At 40.4% G+C, this 20,615-nt stretch overlaps 1 pseudogene; it reads right to left on the reverse strand.

Annotated features, from left to right (window-relative positions):
- Window positions 1–6,376: 6,376 nt before the first annotated feature.
- Window positions 6,377–11,267, reverse strand: LOC111176529 (nucleolar and coiled-body phosphoprotein 1-like; annotated as a pseudogene).
- Between the last annotated feature and the right edge of the window lie 9,348 nt (window positions 11,268–20,615).

Below are 20,615 nucleotides of genomic sequence, written 5' to 3' on the forward strand. Positions count from 1 at the left end.
TTCCCAAATAGGTCATTACAGAGTATTGAGTAGAGTTCCCTGTGCTATACCATAGGTCCCTATTAGTTATCTATTTTATATATAGTAGTGTGTATATGTCAATCCCAGTCTCCCAATTTATGCCACCCCACCCCCTGCCCCCCTGGTAACCATAAGATTATTTTCTACATCTGTGACTCTATTTCTGTTTTGTAAATAAGTTCATTTATACTATTTTTTTAGATTACACATATAAGTGATATCATTGCTGATATTTTTAATGCAGGACTGTTTCATGCTTTATTATTAAATTGGTCTCAAAATATAAAGATAAAATAGATGCAATATTAAGTATCTGTATGCCGAGGAGAATACATGTATTTAAAAAATCTCAGTGGTTAACATTTTGGCCACTGGGTGTCACCACAGTTCTAGCGTTTCTTTTTGTTTTTGGTTTTTTTTTGTGTTTTTTTGTTTGTTTGTTTTTATTGGAGCATAGTTGATTAACAACGTTGTGTTAGTTTCAAATGTACAGCAAAGTGATTCAGTTATACATATACATGTATCTATTCTTTTTCAAATTCTTTTCCTATTTAGGTTATTACAGAATACTAAGCAGAGTTCCCTGTGCTATACAGTAGGTCCTTGTTGGTTATGTTTTAAATATAGTAGTGTGTATATGTCAATCCCAACCTCCCACTCTCTCCCTCCCCCTTCCCCCCCAGTAACCATAAGGTTCGTTCTCTAAGTCTGTGAATCAGTTTCTCTTTTGTAAATAAGTTCATTTGTATTTTATTTTGGATTCTGCATATAAGTGATATCATATGATATTTGTCTTTCTCTGTCTGACATACTTCATTTAGTATGATAATCTCCAGGTCCATCCATGTTGCTGTAAATGGCATTATTTCATTCTTTTTAATGGCTGAGTAATATTCCATTGTGTATATATGTGCCACATCTTCTTTATCCATTCATCTGTTGATGGACATTTAGGTTGCTTCCATGTCTTGGCTATTGTAAACAGCGCTGCAATGAACACTGGGACACATATATCCTTTCGAACCATGTTTTTCTCTGGATATATGCCCTATTTTTAGTTCCTTAAGGAACCTCCATAATGTTCTCCATAGTGGCTATAACAACTTACATTCCTACCAACAGTGTAGGAGGGTTCCCTTTTCTCCACACCCTCTTCAGCATTAATTGTTTGTAGATTTTTTGATGATGGTCATTCTGACTGGTGTGAGGTGATATCTCATTGTAGTTTTGATTTGCATTTCTCTAATAATTAGCGATGTTGAGCATCTTTTCATGTGTTTGTTGGCCATCTGTATGCCTTCTTTGGAGAAATGTCTATTTAAGTCTTCTGCCCATTTTTTGATTGGGTTGTTTGTTTTTCTGATATTGAGACACATGAGCTCTTTGTAAATTTTGGAGACTAATGCCTTGTCGGTTTCTTCATTTGTAAATATTTTCTCCCAATCTGTGGGTTGTCTTTACGTTTTGTCTATGGTTTTGTTTGCTGTGCAAAAGCTGTTGAGTTTAATTAGGTCCCGTTTGTTTATTTTTGTTTTCATTTCCATTACTCTAAGAGACAGCTCAAAAAAGATATTGCTGTGATTTATGTCAAAGAGTGTTCTATGTTTTCCTCTAAGAGTTTTATAGTATCCAGTCTTACATTTAGGTCTTTAATCTATTTTGAGTTTATTTTTGTGTATAGTGTTAAAGAATGTTCTAATTTTATTTTTTTACATGTAACTGTCCAGCTTTCCCAGCACTATTTATTGAAGAGAGTGTCTTTCCTCCATTGTATAGTCTTGCCTCTTTTGTCATAGATTAATTGACCATAGGTGCATGGGTTTATTTCTGGGCTTTCTATCCTGTTTCATTGATCTATATTTCTGTTATTGTGCCAGTACCATACTGATTTGATGACTGTAGCTTTGTAGCATAGTCTGAAGACAGGGAGCCTGATTCCTCCAGCTCCATTTTTCTTTCTCAAATTTGCTTTGGCTATTTGGGGTCTTTTGTGTTTCCATGCAAATTTTAGGATTTTTTGTTCTAGTTCCATGAAAAATGCCATTGGTAATTTGATAGGGATTGCATTGAATCTATAGATTGCCTTGGGTAGTATAGTCATTTTGACAATATTGATTCTTCCTATCCAAGAACATGGTATATCTTTCCATCTGTGTCAATTTTGATTTCTTTCATCAGCCTCTTATAGTATTCCACGTACAGGTCTTTTGCTGTCTGGGTAGGTTTATTCCTAGGTATTTTATTCTTTTTGAAGCAATGATAATGGAATTGTTTCCTTAATTTCTCTTTCTGATGTTTCATTTTTAGCGTATAGAAATGCAAGAGATTTACCTGTATTAATTATGTAACCTGCAACTTTACCAAATTCATTGATGAGCTCTAGTAGTTTTCTGTTAGCATCTTTAGGATTTTCTATGTATAGTATCATGTCATCTGCAAACAGTGACAGTTTTACTTCTTTTTTTCCAATTTGGATTCCTTTTATTTATTTTTCTTCTCTGACTGCTGTGGATAAGACTTCCAAAACTGTGTTGAATAAAAGTGGCAAGAGTAGACATCCTGTCTTATTCCTGATCTTAGAGGAAATGCTTTCAGCTTTTCACAGTTGAGTGTGTGATGTTAGCTGTAGGTTTGTCATATATGGTCTTATTATGGTTGAGGTAGGTTCTCTCTATGCCCACTTTCTGGAGAGTTTTTCATTTTTTCAAATGAATGTTGAATTTTGTCAAAAGCTTTTTCTGCATCTATTGGGATGATCGTATGGTTTTTATTCTTCAAGTTGTTAATGTGGTGTATCACACTGATTGATTTGTGGATATTGATAAATCCTTGCATCCCTGTGATAAATCTCACTTGATCATGGTGTATGTTTTCATGTTTTTTTTTTTATTTTTGGCTGTGTTGGATCTTTGTTGCTGTGCGTGGGCTTTCTCTAGTTGTGGCAAGTGGGATCTACTCTTCGTTGCAGTGCACGGGCTTCTCACTGCGGTGGCTTCTCTTGTTGTGGAGCACGGGCTCTAGGCATGCAGGCTTCAGTAGCTGTTGCAGCACATAGGCTCAGTAGTTGTGCCACATGGGCCCTAGAGTGCACGGGTTTCAGTAGTTGTGGCACACAGGATCAGTAGCTGTGGCAAATGGGCTTAGTTGCTCCGTAGCATGTGGAATCTTTCCAGACCAGGGATTGAACCTGTGTCCCCTGCATTGGCAGGTGGATTCTTAACCACTGTGCCACCAGGGAAGCCCCCCTTTTCATGTATTGTTGGATTCAGAGTGTTAGTATTTTGTTGAGGATTTTTGTGTCTATGTTCATCAGTGATATTGGCCTGTAATTTTTGTGATATCTTTGTCGAGTTTCGGTATCAGGATGATGGTGGTCTCAGAATGAGTTTGGGAGTATTCCTTTATATGAAATTCTTTGGAATAGTTTCAGAAGGATGGGTGCTAACTCTTCTCTAAATGTTTGATATAATTTGCCTTTGAAGTGATCTGGTCCTGGACTTCTTTTCGTTGGAAGTTTTTTAATCACAGTTTCAAGTTCAGTACTCGGGATTGGTCTGTTCATATTTTCTATTTCTTCCTGGTTTAGTCTTAGGAGATTGTACCTTTCTAAGAATTTGTCCATATTTTCTAGGTTGTCATTTTATTGGCATATAGTTGCTTGTAGTAGTCTCTTATGATCCTTTGTATTTCTGTGGTGTCCATTGTACCTTCTTCTTTTTCATTTCTAATTTTACTGATTTGAGCCCTCTCCCTTTTTTTCTTGATGAGTCTGGCTAAAGGTTTATCAATTTTCTTTATCTTTTCAAAGATATACTAGGTATCATCACAGTTCTAGCTTTTAAAAAAAATAAAGTTTTAATCAATTGATTGGAAGTAACTAATAATTTATTAATTAATAAGAAATTAATTGTTATTAAATCTCATGATTATTAATCTCATTAGAGATTTAATAACATATTTTCATTGTTCAACCATCATACATTGAACATTAATATCCACTAGAGGAAATTCTTTGTAAAATACAATTTTAGCATGTCTTGTTTTTCTTCACAACAAATCATATATAGAGAAAATTTCTTCTAACCATGATTGGAGTATCTCGTGTGAGTGGGCAAGTGGAATGGGAAGGCTAAGGCTGAAGGAGGACATGGAAACAGTTGAATTACTGCCTTATCAGAGAACCAGAGCCAACTAAATAGAGAGAGAGAGAGAGATTCCCAAAATAAAAATGACCTCTTTCTGTCTTAACTTCTTTTAATCCTTACAACCTCTATAAAGTAAGTACTTTTATTTCCTCCATTTTACAGATGGAGAAACTGAGGCACAGAGAGGTTAATAACTACCCAAGATCAGACACAAGTTGGTGGAACCAGAATTCAAGACAGAGAACATTCCCAAGGGTAGCAGATTATACCCTTGGTGAAGGCCTAGACAGTGTTTTCAAAATGTCATGGTACCTCAACCACCCTCATCAAAGTTGAATATAATCATTGGTAAAGGGCTTCCCTGGTGGCGCAGTGGGTAAGAATCTACCTGCCAACACAGGGGACACGGGTTCGAGCTCTGGTCTGGGAAGATCCCACATGCTGTGGAGCAACTAAGCCCATGCACCACAACTACTGAGCCTGCGCTCTAGAGCTTGTGAGCCACAACTACTGAGCCCACGCACAACAACTACTGAAGCCTACGCACGTAGAGCCCATGCTCCACAACAAAGAGAATCCACTGCAATGAGAATCGCACCGCAACAAAGAGTAGCCCCCACTAGCTGCACCTAGAGAAAGCCCATGTGCAGCAACAAAGACCCAACACAGCCAAAAATAAAAATAAGTTTAAAAAAAATCATTGGTAAGTATAATAATTGTTAACATATGTATTCCAGTTGCATCCCTGACTACTGAATCAGAACTAACCCAGACCAATCAAATGAGATGCTCTGGGTATGGGGCCCAGAGAACTGGTATTTTAAAAAGGTTTTTTGCCAGGTGATTCTCTTGTGCAGCCAGAGTTGATGTCATGTTTTTGAGCAATAGTTCTCAAATGAAATCTTGAACAAGTACTTTAGAGGTGATTCTCATGCACATTCTGCAAAATACACTTTGAGAAACTGTCTTAATAAAAAGACAGGGACTTCCCTGGAGGTCCAGTGATTAAGACTCCATTTCCACTGCAGGGGGCACGGGTTGGATCCCTGGTCGGGAAACTAAGATCCCACGTGCCTCATGACCAAAATAAAAAAATAAAAAGACGGGGCAGAGAAAAGAATGCCAAAGGGGGGAAAAGTTAGATGAAGACTCTTCCAGGTGGTATTAAACTATGGCTGATTTTCCAGATCCAGAGACCAGGCTGTCTTGAAGCTCACGTCACAGACTGGGCAAGAGGAATCTGTCAAGGGGCCGGCAAGTCCACCCGTAGTCTCTCCTCATGCCTGACCCACTTGGCTAGGGGGTTGTGTTTTGCAAAATGTGAGACCTGGTTGGCCATGTGGGCATTCCGGATCCACCAGCACAGCTGCACATTAGGGGTCCATCATGAGTGGGGGACCACTGCCTGCCAATGGCAGTCCATGGGACTCCTTTAAGGACCCCATTCCTGAGCCCACACACAGTGATTCAGGCCTGCAGAACTCTGTCACTGGACTTTTTAGTCATCACCCTCCACTTCTGGCTGTAAGGGCTAAAGAAATAACGCCTTCTGGCTTAATCACCAGTATTTTCACAGTCTAGTACAGCACCTGGAGTCCATTCTAAGGGATTCCCAATCCTTCTTCCATCACCTGTAAAACTAGGAAAGCCTGAAGTACTGGCAGGAAAAGAGCAACACAGACAGAAATAGGAGTCAAGACAGGACCACTGGATGTGACTGGGGAAATGACAACGCGTCGCTGTCCTCTTCCTTCCAATCCTCTACCCGCACTTGGTACCTACATTCTTCATCCTTCTCGCTTCTCGGGGAGGAGAGTCCCTGAGGGAGGCAATTCAGGGCATGGGAAAGGTGCTGAGCTGGATAGGCCCTCAGGGGTCTTTTTGTACAATCTCATTTTTTTTTTTTTTTTTTTTTTTTGCGGTACGCGGGCCTCTCACTGCTGTGGCCTCTCCCGTTGCGGAGCACAGGCTCCGGACGCGCAGGCTCAGCGGCCATGGCTCACGGGCGCAGCTGCTCCACGGCATGTGGGATCTTCCTGGACCGGGGCACGAACCCGTGTCCCCTGCATCGGCAGGCGGACTCTCAACAACTGCGTCACCAGGGAAGTCCCAATCTCCTCATTTTACAAAAATAAATATCACTGCCCAAGTTCTCTTTCTTTGAATTTCAGATCTCTCATTTCATAGCAGAGACCCAGGCCTGGGTCAGACTTTAAGAGCCAACAGCTCTGACTGAAAGCAGGGCCTTACTTGAACGAGCAGATGACTGTCCTCAATAGGCTAGGTATGAAACCAGCCCTGGCCAGGGCACTTATTAGCTGTCCTTCCTGCGACCCAGGGCCCTTTTGTTTAATTGGCATCATAGAAAGAGTACTGTGACGGGTCCTGTCACTGCAGCCTCATCCCCCTTGGACCTTAGTTTTGTTTGCACTCTACAGTGGCCTCAAGGAATTCCTACTTAGGTTTTATGACCCTCAGGGCAGAAATGTTACTTCACCCCTGGCTACAGAAGCCTTATAATCTTAGTTATAAATCAGAAGCTGAACTCTCACAAAACAGGATATTGTTGACCTTTACTATGCGAGCAAAAGAAGAATGAAATGAGATATTTATTGGACTGGCTAGAACTACCTTTTGGATCAAATGTAATACTAACATTATTAATTTGTATATTTACCTGATGACTTTTAAATATTTCTGTCAGGACTGAAAAAGCTTCTCTGTCATTTTCCAACTCAGCTGTCTACTACCTGGCGGGATATAGTTGGTCACATTTATTTATTTATTTATTTTTTGTCTTTGAACAATAAAAAAGTTTATGCTTTCAAATTAAAAAACACATATTGCAAACATTATGTAATAATAAAATTATAGCAAACAAAATATTCAGACTGACCCCACGGCATTCACACCCCACCAGAATTTTGCCTGAAACAAAACAGTAAATTTTATCCCCCAAAGTAGGTAAGTCCATGCTGGCTGAAAACTTCAGTCCTAGACCCCACGAATGAGGTAGGTAGTTCATGCTTAACAGATACATACATTAACCATTCTTAGCCGCCCCTCACCAGGGCCCTGAGGGGTAGGAAGGATGAAATGTGGACACAAGCACTCCCATAGACAGAATACTCCAATTATAAAAATTCATACATGTGACCTTTACCACATCTTGGAAGATAGCTGAGATTTTAATCTGTGAACCCACCTCTGAAAACCACAACAAAAATCAATAAGAAATGATCTAATGTAAAATATACAAATTTCTCAGTATGAGAACTTCCACAAAACAGGGAGAATGACAACTAAAACAATTTTTCTTAAAAAAGAACACTCCTCTTACCTTGTCCTTGCTACCCAACACTCAAAAACAAATCTGTACAAAACCACAAAAACAGAAAAGGACCTTAGAGGATGTTACGACGCAAAGCCTTCAGACCTAATCTAAACTGCTCTCCTCACCGACACCCTCCCCCGATAGAGCTGAGGGTTCCCAGGTCGACTGGGGAAAGTGAGTGGTCTCAGACCATCACCCCTGCTGTGCTACAGATGGTCCACGGTCACTCACTGTCAAACTTAACGGAATTGACTTGGACAGAGATGGAGCCTCCCCGGTAACTGCCCCGCTTCTTCTTGGTTTTCTCGTGCCGGAAGGATCTGCCTTTGGTGAACTTCAGAACTTGATTGGCTCGCTCCCCCCAGTCTCTGGTTGCACCCCGCCTGGCGTCAAAGGAATTGTCTGCCACTCGAGCATCCACCTCAATCTCCTCCCTGATCCTTCGGAATGGGGAGGATCCCCTTCATTCTCCTTTCTTCCTTTTAGGAAACGTGTTGGGGGTCTGGGGCTTCATCTTCTTGGCTGGAGGAGTCTCTGCCTCCTTCGCAGCCTCATTCTGCTTCCACTTCTTTCCTGAACCTGGCTTAGCAACTGCCACTGCTGCCTTTTTCTTGCCCCCCTCCTCCTCGTTGCTGTCCTTGTCTGCTTTTCCATTCTGGGCAGTCAGTGCAGAGGTGCCATTGGCCTTGGCGGTTTGTGGTCTTGGAGTGCCCTTGGCCTTGGGCTTCTCCTCTTCCTCCTGCTCACTGGAGTCCTCAGAGGAAGAAGTGCTGCTGCTCTCGGCCTTTGCTTTCTTCACAGAGGCTGGTTTGGAAGGGGCTACAGTTCCCCCTGCCTTCTGTGGCTTCTTTTTGGCTGGGGGTTTAGGCGTCTTCTCTTCCTTGTCTTCCTCGCTGCTGGAGCTGTCTGAATCAGAGCTGCTGTCCCCACCACCCTGAGAGGCCTGCTTGGCAGGCAAAGACGGAGCTGCTTTGGCCATCTCCTTGGACTTAGGGGTGGCTACAGTCTTCTTCGTCTTCTCCTCCTCACTAGAACTGCTCTCCTCCTCGCTGGAGGTGCTATCAGCCTTTCTGGCCAGTGGCTGCAGGCTGCTTGGGAGTTGTAGCTGGCTTAACCGCAGACTGCTTGGGAGCGGCAGCTGGCTTACCTGAGGAATTCTTGGTGGTACTGGCTGGCTTAGCAGGAGCTTCATCCTCAGAACTGTCGGAGTCTGAGCTGTCTGAAGAGCTCTCTGCTGCCTTCTCTGCTGGAGCTGGTTTAGTAGTTGCTTTGGAGATGACTGCCTTAGCTGGGGGTCTCTTTTCTTCCTCAGAACTTGAATCAGGCTCGTCGCTGCTGTCCTCACTGCTCTCCACAGGCTGCTGCTTCTCTGCAGCTTTCTTGGGAGCCTGAATTTCCAGGGACTTCTTGGGTGGGGGAACAGAGGGTGGGGGAACTGAACTAAAGGGACCTAGTTTCTTCTTCTGCTCCTCCTCCTCCTCCTCCTCACTGGAGGAGTCCTCACTGCTGGAACTCTTTTGGGCAGGAGCGGCAGCTGCTCTCACTGGGGCCTTGGCCACAGCTTGCGTTTTAGGTACGGTCTTCTCAGATACGGCTGCTGCCTTCCCCTCCTGAGTCATCATCACTGCTGCTGCTGCTGTTACTACCAGATGCTTTGCCATTGACTACTTTAGGTGTGGGACGAGCTGGTGTATCTGGTTTGGCTAGGGCTTTAGCCTGAGCTTTAGCTGCCACGGGTGTTGTCTTTGGCTTCTGGTTCTTTGGCACCTCATCCTCTGAGCTTGAGTCAGAATCAGAATCAGAGCTCTTGGCCTTCTTAGAAGGAGCTTTGACTGTCTTGGCTTGGGGCTTAACTCCCTTCCGGACAGGCTTTTTCTTTTTGTCCTCCTCCTCCTCATCACTGGATTCTTCACTGCTGCTGCTGCTCTCTGATGCCTTGACTGCAGCCTTTCCAGGATGCTGAAGCAGACTGGCCTGCTTGGCAGGTACAGCAGCTTTCTTAGTGGGAGGCCCTTGGGCTTTTTCCTCCTCACTGCTGTCCTCACTGCTGTCACTGGATGAAGTCTTCTTCTTAGCCTTCTTAGTCACTGGTCCATTTGCCTGTAACTTCCGCTTTGGGGCCTTGGTGGACTTGAGCTAGAAACTATAGATGTCCAAGAGGGAAGAGGCGTTGGCATCCTGCTGGGTCCATGAAACACACATCTACACAGGAGGATGTTTGCAGCAACGTGGTTTATAATTCCAAATCACTGGAAACCATCAGTGCCTGTTGCCTTGGCGAACTTGTTGGCCACGTCCGAGAGCTGGTTATCGTGCAGAAAGCCGAGCACGAGGGGATACAGGTCGCTGGGAACCATGCGGCGCAAGCTGGCGTCTGCCATCCTCTAGGCAATACGCATCACTACCATTCGGTCACATTTATTTTAATTAAAATTTCCTTTGTGTCAATTACTTAGAAATATACCCTCTCTCCCTAACCAGGCCGCTTATCACAAGGATGCTCTCTCCCTCCGTGCCTGCCCGTACCTCGCTCAGGTATCCTTTGCACAGATCCTGGTAGACTATGAAACTTTCACAAAATGAAGGCATAATCCAAATAACTGAGAGCATCCAAAGACCTATATTTTCTCATTTCTATTAAAGCAAATTTGATAATGTAAATTAATCTCCACAATCAACTTGATGTACCCTGCATCTGTGGAACACCTGAATATACAACTAATTCATCCCAAATTGAGGCAGTGGACTTTGGGAGCAACGATATATATTTTTTTCCTTTTTCTCTTTTTGTGAGTGTGTATGTGTATGCTTCTGTGCATGATTTTGTCTGTATAGCTTTGCTTTCACCATTTGTCCTAGGCTTCAGTCTGTCCATTTTTTGGTTTTTTGTTTTTAGTATAGTTTTTAGTGCTTGTTATCATTGGTGGATTTCTTTTTTGATTTGGTTGCTTTCTTCTTTCTTTTTTTTTATTAACTTAAATTTTTTTAATAATTATTTTTTCTTTTATTAACTTTATTTTATTTTATTTTTTCTTTCGTTCTTTCCTTTTTTCTCCCTTTTATTCTGAGCCATGTGGATGACAGGGTCTTGGTCCTCCGGCCGCGTGTCAGGCCTGTGCCTCTGAGGTGGGAGAACCGAGTTCAGGATATTGGTCCACCAGAGACCTCCCAGATCCACGTAATATCAAATGGCAAAAATCTCCCAGAGATCTCCATCTCAATGCCAAGACCCAGCTCCACCCAATGACCAGCAAGCTACAGGGCTGGAAACCCTATGCCAAACAACTGGCAAGACAGGAACATAACCCCACCCATTAGCAGAGAGGCCACCTAAAATCATAATAAGGTCACAGACACCCCAAAAAACACCATTGGATGTGGACCTGCCCACCAGAGAGAGAAGATCCAGCCTCAACCACCAGAAAACAGGCACTACTCCACTCCACCAGGAAGCCTACACAACCCACTGAACCAACCTTAGCCACTGGGGGCAGACACCAAGACAACGGGAACTACGAACCTGCAGCCTGCAAAAAGGAGACCCCAAACACAGTAAGTTAAGCAAAATGAGAAGACAGAAAAACACACAGCAGATGAAGGAGCAAGGTACAAACCCACTAGACCAAACAAATGAAGAGGAAATAGGCAGTCTACCTGAAAAAGAATTCAGAAAAATGATAGCAAAGATGATCCAAAATCTTGGAAATAGAATGGAGAAAATACAAGAAATCTTTAACAATGACCTAGAAGAACTAACGAGCAAACAAACAATGATGAACAACACAATAAATGAAATTTAAAAATCTCTAGAAGGAATCAATAGCAGAATAACTGAGGCAGAAGAATGGATAAGTGACCTGGAATATAAAATAGTGGAAATAACTACTGCAGAACAGAATAAAGAAAAAAGAACAAAAAGAATTGAGGACAGTCTCAGAGACCTCTGGGACAACACTAAATACACCAACATTCGAATTATAGGGGTCCCAGAAGAAGAAGAGAAAAAGAAAGGGACTGAGAAAATTTTTGAAGAGATTATAGTTGAAAATTCCCCTAATATGGGAAACGAAATAGTTAGTCAAGTCCAGGAAGCGCAGAGATTTCCATACAGGATAAATCCAAAGAGAAACACACCAAGACACATATTAATCAAACTATCAAAAATTAAATACAAAGAAAAAATATTAAAAGCAGCAAGGGAAAGACAACAAATAACATAAAAGGGAATCCCCATAAGGTTAACAGCTGATCTTTCAGCAGAAACTCTGCAAGCTACAAGGGGGTGGCAGGACATATTTAAAGTGATGAAAGGGAAAAACCTACAGCCAAGATTCTCTATCCAGCAAGGATCTCATTCAGATTTGATGGAGAAATTAAAACCTCTATAGGCAAGCAAAAGCTAAGAGAATTCAGCACCACCAAACCAGCTTTACAACAAATGCTAAAGGAACGCCCCTAGGCAGAAAACACAAGAGAAGGAAAAGACATACAATAACAAACCCAAAACAATTAAGAAAATGGTACTAGGAACATACATATCAATAACTACCTTAAATGTAAATGGATTAAATGCTCCAAGCAGAAGACACAGACTGGCTGAATAGATACAAAAACAAGGCCCATATAGATACAAAAACAAGACCCTTATATATGCTGTCTACAAGAGACCCACTTCAGACCTAGGGACACATATAGACTGAAAGTGAGGGGATGGAAAAGATATTCCATGCAAATGGAAATCAAAAGAAAGCCGTAGTATCAATTCTCATATCAGACAAAATAGACTTTAAAATAAAGACTATTACAAGAGACAAAGAAGGACACTACATAATGATCAAGGATCAATCCAAGAAGAAGATATAACGATTGTAAATATTTATGCACCCAACATAGGAGCACCTCAATATATAAGGCAAATGCTAACAGCCATAAAAGGGGAAATCGACAGTAACACAATCATAGTAGGGGACTTTAACACCCCACTTTCACCAATGGACAGATCACCCAAAATGAAAATAAATAAGGAAACACTAGCTTTAAGTGATACATTAAACAAGATGGACTAAATTGATATTTATAAGACATTCCATCCAAAAACAACAAAATTCACTTTCTTCTCAAGTGCTCATGGAACATTCTCCAGGACAGATCATATCTTGGGTCACAAATCAAGCCTTGGTAAAGTTAAGAAAATTGAAATCATATCAAGTATCTTTTCTTACCATAATACTATGAGACTAGATATCAATTACAGGGAAAAAATCTGTAAAAAATACAACACATGGAAGTTAAACACTACACAACCTATTAACCAAGAGATCACTGAAGAGATCAAAGAGGAAATCAAAAAATACCTAGAAACAAATGACAATGAAAATACAATGACCCAAAATCTATGGGATGGAGCAAAAGCAGTTCTAAGAGGAAAGTTTATAGCAATAAAATCCTACCTCAAGAAACAAGAATCATCTCAAATAAATAAGCTAACCTTACACCTAAAGCAATTAGAGAAAGAAGAACAAAAAACCCCCAAAGTTAGCAGAAGGAAAGAAATAATAAAGATCAGATCAGAAATAAATGAAAAAGAAATGAAGGAAACAATAGCAAAGATCAATAAAACTAAAATCTGGCATTCTGAGAAGATAAACAAAATTGATAAACCATTAGCCAGACTTATCAACAAAGAAAGGGAGAAGACTCAATAGAATTAGAAATGAAAAAGGAGAACTAACAACTGGCACTGCAGAAATACAAAGGATCGTGAGAGATTACTACAAGAAACTACATGCCATTACAATGGACAACCTGGAAGAACTAGACAAATTCTTAGAAAAGCACAACCTTCTGAGACTGAACCAGGAAGAAACAGAAAATATAAACAGACCAATCACAAGCACTGAAATTGAAACTGTGATTAAAAGCCTTCCAACAGGGCTTCACTGGTGGCGCAGTGTTTGAGAGTCCACCTGCCGATGCAGGGGACACAGGTTCGTGCCCTGGTCCGGGAAGATCCCACATGCTGCAGAGCGGCTCGGCCCGTGAGCCATGGCCGCTGAGCCTGCGCGTCCGGAGGCTGTGCTCCGCAACGGGAGAGGCCACAACAGTGAGAGGCCCGTGTACGCAAAAAAAAACCCAAAAAACAAAACAAAACAAAAAAACCCTTCCAACAAACGAAAGCCCAGGACCAGATGGCTTCACAGGTGAATTCTATCAAACATTTAGGGAAGAACTAACACCTATCCTTCTCAAACTCTTCCAAAATATGGCACAGGGAGGAATGCTCCCAAACTCATTTTACAAGGCCACCATCACCCTGATACCAAAACCAGACAAAGATGTAACAAAGAAAGAAAACTACAGGCCAATATCACTGATGAACATAGATGCAAAAATCCTCAACGAAATACTAGCAAACAGAATCCAACAGCACATTAAAAGGATCATACATCATGATCAAGTGGGGTTTATCCCAGGAAAGCAAGGATTCTTCAATATACGCAAATCAATCAATGTGATACACTATATTAAGAAATTGAAAAATGAAAACCATATGATCATCTCAATAGATGCAGAGAAAGCTTTCGACAAAATTCAACACCCATTTATGATAAAAACCCTCCAAAAGTAGGCATAGAGGGAACTTACCTCAACATAATAAAGGCCATATATAACAAACCCACAGCCAACATCATCCTCAATGGTGAAAAACTGAAACCATTTCGACTAAGATCAGGAACAAGACAAGGTTGCCCACTCTCACCACTATTATTCAACATTGTTTTGGAAGTTTTAGCCACAGCAATCAAACAAGAAAAAGAAATAAAAGAAATCCAAATCAGAAAAGAGGAAGTAAAGCTGTCGCTGTTTGCAGATGACATGATACTATACATAGCGAATCCTAAAGATGCTACCAGGAAACTACTAGGGCTAATCAAAGAATTTGGTAAAGTAGGATACAAAACTAATGCACAGAAATCTCTAGCATTCCTTTACACTAATGATGAAAAATCTGTAAGAGAAATTAAGGAAACACTCCCATTTACCATTGCAACAAAAAGAATAAAATACATAGGCATAAACCTACCTAAGGAGACAAAACACACGTATGCAGAAAACTCTAAGACAGTGATGAAAGAAATTAAAGATGATACAAACAGATGGAGAGATATACCTTGTTCTTGGATTGGAAGAATCAACATTGCAAAAATGATTATACTACCCAAAGCAATCTACAGTTTCCATGCAATCCCTATCAAACTACCACTGACATTTTTCACAGAACTAGAATAAAAATTTCACAATTTGTATGGAACACGAAAGACCCCGAATAGCCAAAACAATCTTGAGAAAGAAAAATGGAACTGGAGGAATCAGGCTCCCTGACTTCAGACTATACTACAAAGCTACAGTAATCAAGACAGTATGGTACTGGCACAAAAACAGATATATAGATCAATGGAACAGGATAGAAAGCCCAGAGGTAAGCCCATGCACATGTGGTCACCTTATTTTTGATAAAGGAGGCAAGAATATACAATGGAGAAAAGACAGCCTCTTCAATAAGTGGTGCTGGGAAAACTGGACAGCTACATGTAAAAGAATGAAATTAGAACACTCTAAATTACCACACACAAAAATAAACTCAAAATGGATTAAAGACCTAAATGTAAGGCCAGACACTATCAAACTCTTAGAGGAAAACATAGGCAGAACACTCTATGACATAAGTCACAGCAAGATCCTTTTTGACCCATGACCTAGAGAATGGAAACAAAAACAAAAATAAACAAATGGGACCTAATGAAACTTAAAAGCTTTTGCACAGCAAAGGAAACCATAAACAAGATGAAAAGACCACCCTCAGAATGGGAGAAAATATTTGCAAATGAAGCAACTGACAAAGGATTAATCTCCAAAATTTACAAGCAGCTCAATATCAAAAAACAAACAACCCAATCCCAAAATGGGCAGAAGACCTAAACAGACATTTCCCCAAAGAAGATATACAGATTGCCAACAAACACATGAATGAATGCCCAACATCATTAATCGTTAGAGAAATGCAAATCAAAACTACAGTGAGGTATCACCTCACACCAGTCAGAATGGCCATCATCAAAAAATCCACAAACAGTAAATGCTGGAGAGGGTGTGGAGAAAGGGAACCCTCTTGCACTGTTGGTGGGAATGTAAATTGATACAGCCACTATGGAGAACAGTATGGAGGTTCCTTAAAAAACTAAAAATAGAACTACCGTACGACCCAGCAACCCCACTTCTGGGCATATACCCTGAGAAAACCACAATTCAGAAAGAGTCATGTACCAAAATGTTCATTGCAGCTCTATTTACAATAGCCAGGACATGGAAGCAACCTAAATGTCCATCGACAGATGAGTGGATAAAGAAGATGTGGCACATATATACAATGGATATTACTCAGCCATAAAAAGAAATGAAACTGAGTTATCTGTAGTGAGGTGGATGGACCTAGTGTCTGTCATACAGAGTGAAGTAAGTCATAAAGAGAAAAACTAATACCATATGCTAACACATATATATGGAATCTTAAAAAAAAAATGATCATGAAGAACCTAAGGGCAGGATGAGAATGAAGATGCAGACCTACTAGAGAATGGACTTGGGGACACGGGGAGTTGTTTTTTTTTACAAAGTAAACTGTGATTTTATTGTGAAAATCTCATAGATGGAACATTAAATTGAATATTTATTCTGTCCATTTCATTTTACAATAATCTTACCACTTATTTTTGTACCGTGTATTTCAATTGCCTGTTTAGTGAAAATAAAGAAACCTATAGTTTTTGGCTTGTTTTAGCTTAAATTTTACCATTGAATTAAAGACCGCACCATGAAATGCGTTGCCAACAGCCCCATCCCAGCCCCTAAGTAAAGAATGTTTTGGCTGCTAGTTCAACCCCAAGAAAACAATCTTTGACTTCTATCACCTTAAAATGCCAGTGTTACTAGCAAAAGATTTTTGTTCCCCACAATAAAAACCAACCCTAGGATCTTTAAGGTCCTAGTTAACAAAATTTTCACGTGTGCAAAGTTCGACTGAAATAAATATATTTCTCTCATTTATCCTTCCCACCCAGCATTCCTGTTTTCAGCTAATTTTAAGGGATATAATTTCTAAAATTAGGGCAAAGAGTAAATTTCCTGCTTTCTACTTCAATGCTTTAACTCTCCTCCAACCTACACAGTTGTGGAGGATAAAAGAGCTGACATCTGACGCCAAGCATGAAGAAACAATATTAGCACATGTTAGTCTAACCATCTGCCAATTAGGGAAGGGTAAGCTGGGACAAAGTGAGAGAGTGGCATGGACATATACACACTACCAAATGTAAAACGGAGAGCTAGTGGGAAGCAGCCGCATAGCACAGGGAGATCAGCTCGGTGCTTTGTGACCACCTAGAGGGGTGGGATAGGGAGGGTGGGAGGGAGGGAGACGCAAGAGGGAGGAGATATGGGGATATATGTATATGTATAGCTGATTCACTCTGTTATAAAGCAGAAGCCTACACACCATTGTAAAGCAATTATCCTCCAATAAAATGTTAATAAATAAATAAATAAATAAATAAAAAGAAGAAGTAAAGTGGAATTCTTCCACTTGGGGGAGAAGAAAAAGGAAAGAAAATAGTATCAGAGGGAAGATCCCAGAATCAGGAAATGGCATTGCTTCTAAAACACCAACTGGGGCACAAGGTCAATTTCATGAGGTCAAAATGCCTGGCCCTTAGAAGGGCAATGTTAATGTTATTAATTTACTTAATATTTTCCCATCCTTCTTAGTTCTCCCTTCCAGCCTCTTATATCAATTCGCCTGAACCACTGTTGTCTTCTTCCATTTGACCTGACTTTTGTTTGCTTGGTTTCTGATTTATTCTTTCACTATTACTTTTTTTAAGAAAAAAATATTTAAAAAATAATAGAGTATTTATATATGTAGGTTACAGAAAATACATACATAGACACAAAAGAAGATAAAAATCAAGGAAATGTACCCAGCTCACATGGCTAATAAATTGGTTAGCATGCATTCTTCTAGATGTTCTTCTTTGTAAACATATATAAGCATATAAACTGCATTTAAAAGTCACACAATTATAACCTACTTTTTTCACTTTTTATACTTTGATCATCTTTCCATGTTACTATTTATACACCTACAGTGAAAAGTACACTAAGTAGAGTAAGATTGTTTGGATTCAAATCTTGACTGTACCAGCTACTAGCTGTGTGATATTAGACAAGTTATTCAGGTGCTTGGAGTCTCAGTAAAACCACATAAATAGCATCCTCAAAAGTCTGTTGCCAAGTTTTAGACAAATCAAGTAATGTGCCTGGCACAGAGTAAGCACTCAGTAAATCCTAGCTATTCTTCATCTATAGTTTTCGTGACTCCATAGTAAACCCCTGTATGGGTGTAACTTAATATGTTTAAATTTCTGATTAGTAGCCATTTAAGTGCATCTGAGGTTTTCACTGTTAAAAGCAGTATTGCAACATGCATCCTGTCCATACATCTTTCCATACTCCTGTAATATTCCCCGTAAGTTTTAGTTTGTATGGGCCCTTGGACTTCTGACACGTGGACTACTCTATCCTCCCTTGTCACCTTATCTCCATGACCACCATAGTCACTTTCTAGAATATCAGCTCCATTTATGACTTTAAAGTAAGGACAACTGCAGGCACAAATTCTCCTCTGAAAAGTGAGGAATAGCTCCGTGTGCCAAGGAGTCTGAATCGCCAACTTCAGTCGTTTATTTGAAATGATTATTTTCAGAGGATGGATTCCCCACTCCCACTCCATCCAGCCAATGGAAGGAATGAAGTAAGTGGTCTCTATTGACCCTCCTTGTGTATGATTCCTCATACAGTCCTAATTTACCAACTGGCACTCATGGGAACTAGTATCAGAGAGGCTACTTCCACTGTTAACCTGTGTTTTGTTAGATCTAATATAAGGAAATCACTTTTAGGTAGAATTTAAATGCATTAGAATTAAGGTTGCTAGCTACAATTATGTTGACATGATTTCACCTGGTGCTATTTGCTAGGGTCACCAGTCGGCAGGTCAGAGATAAACTCTTCTCATTAGAGTGAAATTTCTCAAGTTTGTAGAATAAGCTGTATGAATACTGAGTATTGCTAATCATATCTCAAAGGGAGGTGGTAAAAGACGTCAACAGAAGTATGGGACTCCACTAAGGATTAGAACTTCCTCATTTCTCAGCATCCTCTTTACCATGGTCCCTCCCAATATCTTCCTATTTCTCTCCTCTTTGCTCATTTCTTTTCTTCATGCATCCTTTCCCACATTCTGTCTTCCCTTTATCATCCCTCCCCCACCCCTTCTAACCTTTCTCTTCACCCTGCCTTTCTCTAGCTCCCACACCGTCTCAATACTGTCCTCCATTCTCACCCTTCTTAAGAGTGGTCCTTCATTTCTACTCCTCTCCTTAGCCTCTTATCTCTTTAAGCCCCTCCTGAATGTGGCTTCCATCCCCAATACTATAGAAACTGCATTCCCAGAATTCACAAATGGTAAATAAATGGTCACGTTTGACCCTAGTTTTCTTCCTAATTCTGGCTGATTTCTTTTCTTGGCTTGTCTTGGGCTGTTGATGTCAGGGTCCCTAGGGCTCTCCCTTCTATCCATTTCTTCACTAGCCCTTCCCACTCACCCTGAACAATTTTACCTAATTCCACAGTCTGCTGATGCCTCCTAAGCTGACCTCTCAGCCGAGCTGCACCCAACAGTGGCTTGCTGCCCGTGCCCGAATTATGACCCTCAATGCTTCTTTACTTGTACTATGACAGCAACATTTTAACTGCACTTTTTGCCTCTGTTTTCACCCTCTTCTAATCAATTTTCCACTCTGACTCTATGATTTTCTAGCACACAGGTCTGACCATTGGCAGGTACCTTCTTAAAACAGCAAACAGACCTCATGATGTCCATCAAAGCCTTTGCTCTCTGTCCACAGTCTTCATCTCTCTCATTCTGCTTCACATATCATATACTACTTTAGCACGTGAGACTACCTGCTCCTTCTAGAAAATACCTTCTAATTCCATGGTGGTTCTGAGATTTTCTTCTTGCTGTTAGCTCTTGCTGTAACATATTTCTTCCTTGTCATTTTCCTAGTAAAATCCTGCTCAGGCTTCCAGTCCCAGATCTGATCTCCTCACCTACTTTGCTAGGCAAATATTTTCTCTCCCTTATTCATGTTGCTATTCACATTTGCTCATACTATTAGTATAGTTGTTATGACCTTGTATTATCATCTAGATTATGATCTTCTGAATGACAGGTCTGTATTTTATTAAATTTTTGAAACTTAGTTTTTAGAAAATAGTTTATTAATAAACATTTGGTAAATTGAATTCTCTCCTCTCTCTTAGCCCTGGGTTTCCAACTATCAGGAAATAAAAAATGAACCACAAAAAAGGACAAAAGTAATTTGCAAAGTTAATATCTGATTTACATAAATTGGCCAGTATTTGCTTTGGGAGTAATTATATTCAGTTGAGGCAAAGAATGGAAATAAATGTGTGTTTTTAGTAAGAAACCTGAGTATATAAGTACAAAGAATTTTGTCTTTGTAAGTTATGAAAAATCTGAAAAATGTTAAAACATTTTCTCCCCAGATGTGTATTAAAATTCACATGGATTTCAAAACAATTCTATATCCAGATGTACCCAACCTGCTTCTAAAACGTCAGGAATTAGTGGAGAAGATTTATTTTCTTCTCTCTGTGTTTCCATGCAGAGGAACATCCTTAGATAACAATCCCAGCTTCTCTCTCCACCCCTTCCTTACTCCTGCGGGGTGAGTTATTTGATTGCTGCGGTTAGGAAAATGCACTGGTCATACAGCTCTCTTCTCTCTCCTGGAGAAGACATGAGTCAGGTACCACTCTATCGCCATGCTCTAAGCGTCCTGCCCCAGCGGGGGTCAGGACTGCATTTGAGCGGCTGTGACTAAATGAGTATGTTTGTAAAATTCAGGGTTAGTTACTAGCAATCACACTAGGCTACAGACCTGAGGCACATTCTTCACATAGCTTTGTCATTT

The sequence above is a fragment of the Delphinapterus leucas genome, chromosome 11 (genome assembly GCF_059928025.1).
Source record: "Delphinapterus leucas isolate spDelLeu-1000000601 "Yukka" chromosome 11, BTC_Dleu_Yukka2, whole genome shotgun sequence".
NCBI lineage: Eukaryota > Metazoa > Chordata > Mammalia > Artiodactyla > Monodontidae > Delphinapterus > Delphinapterus leucas.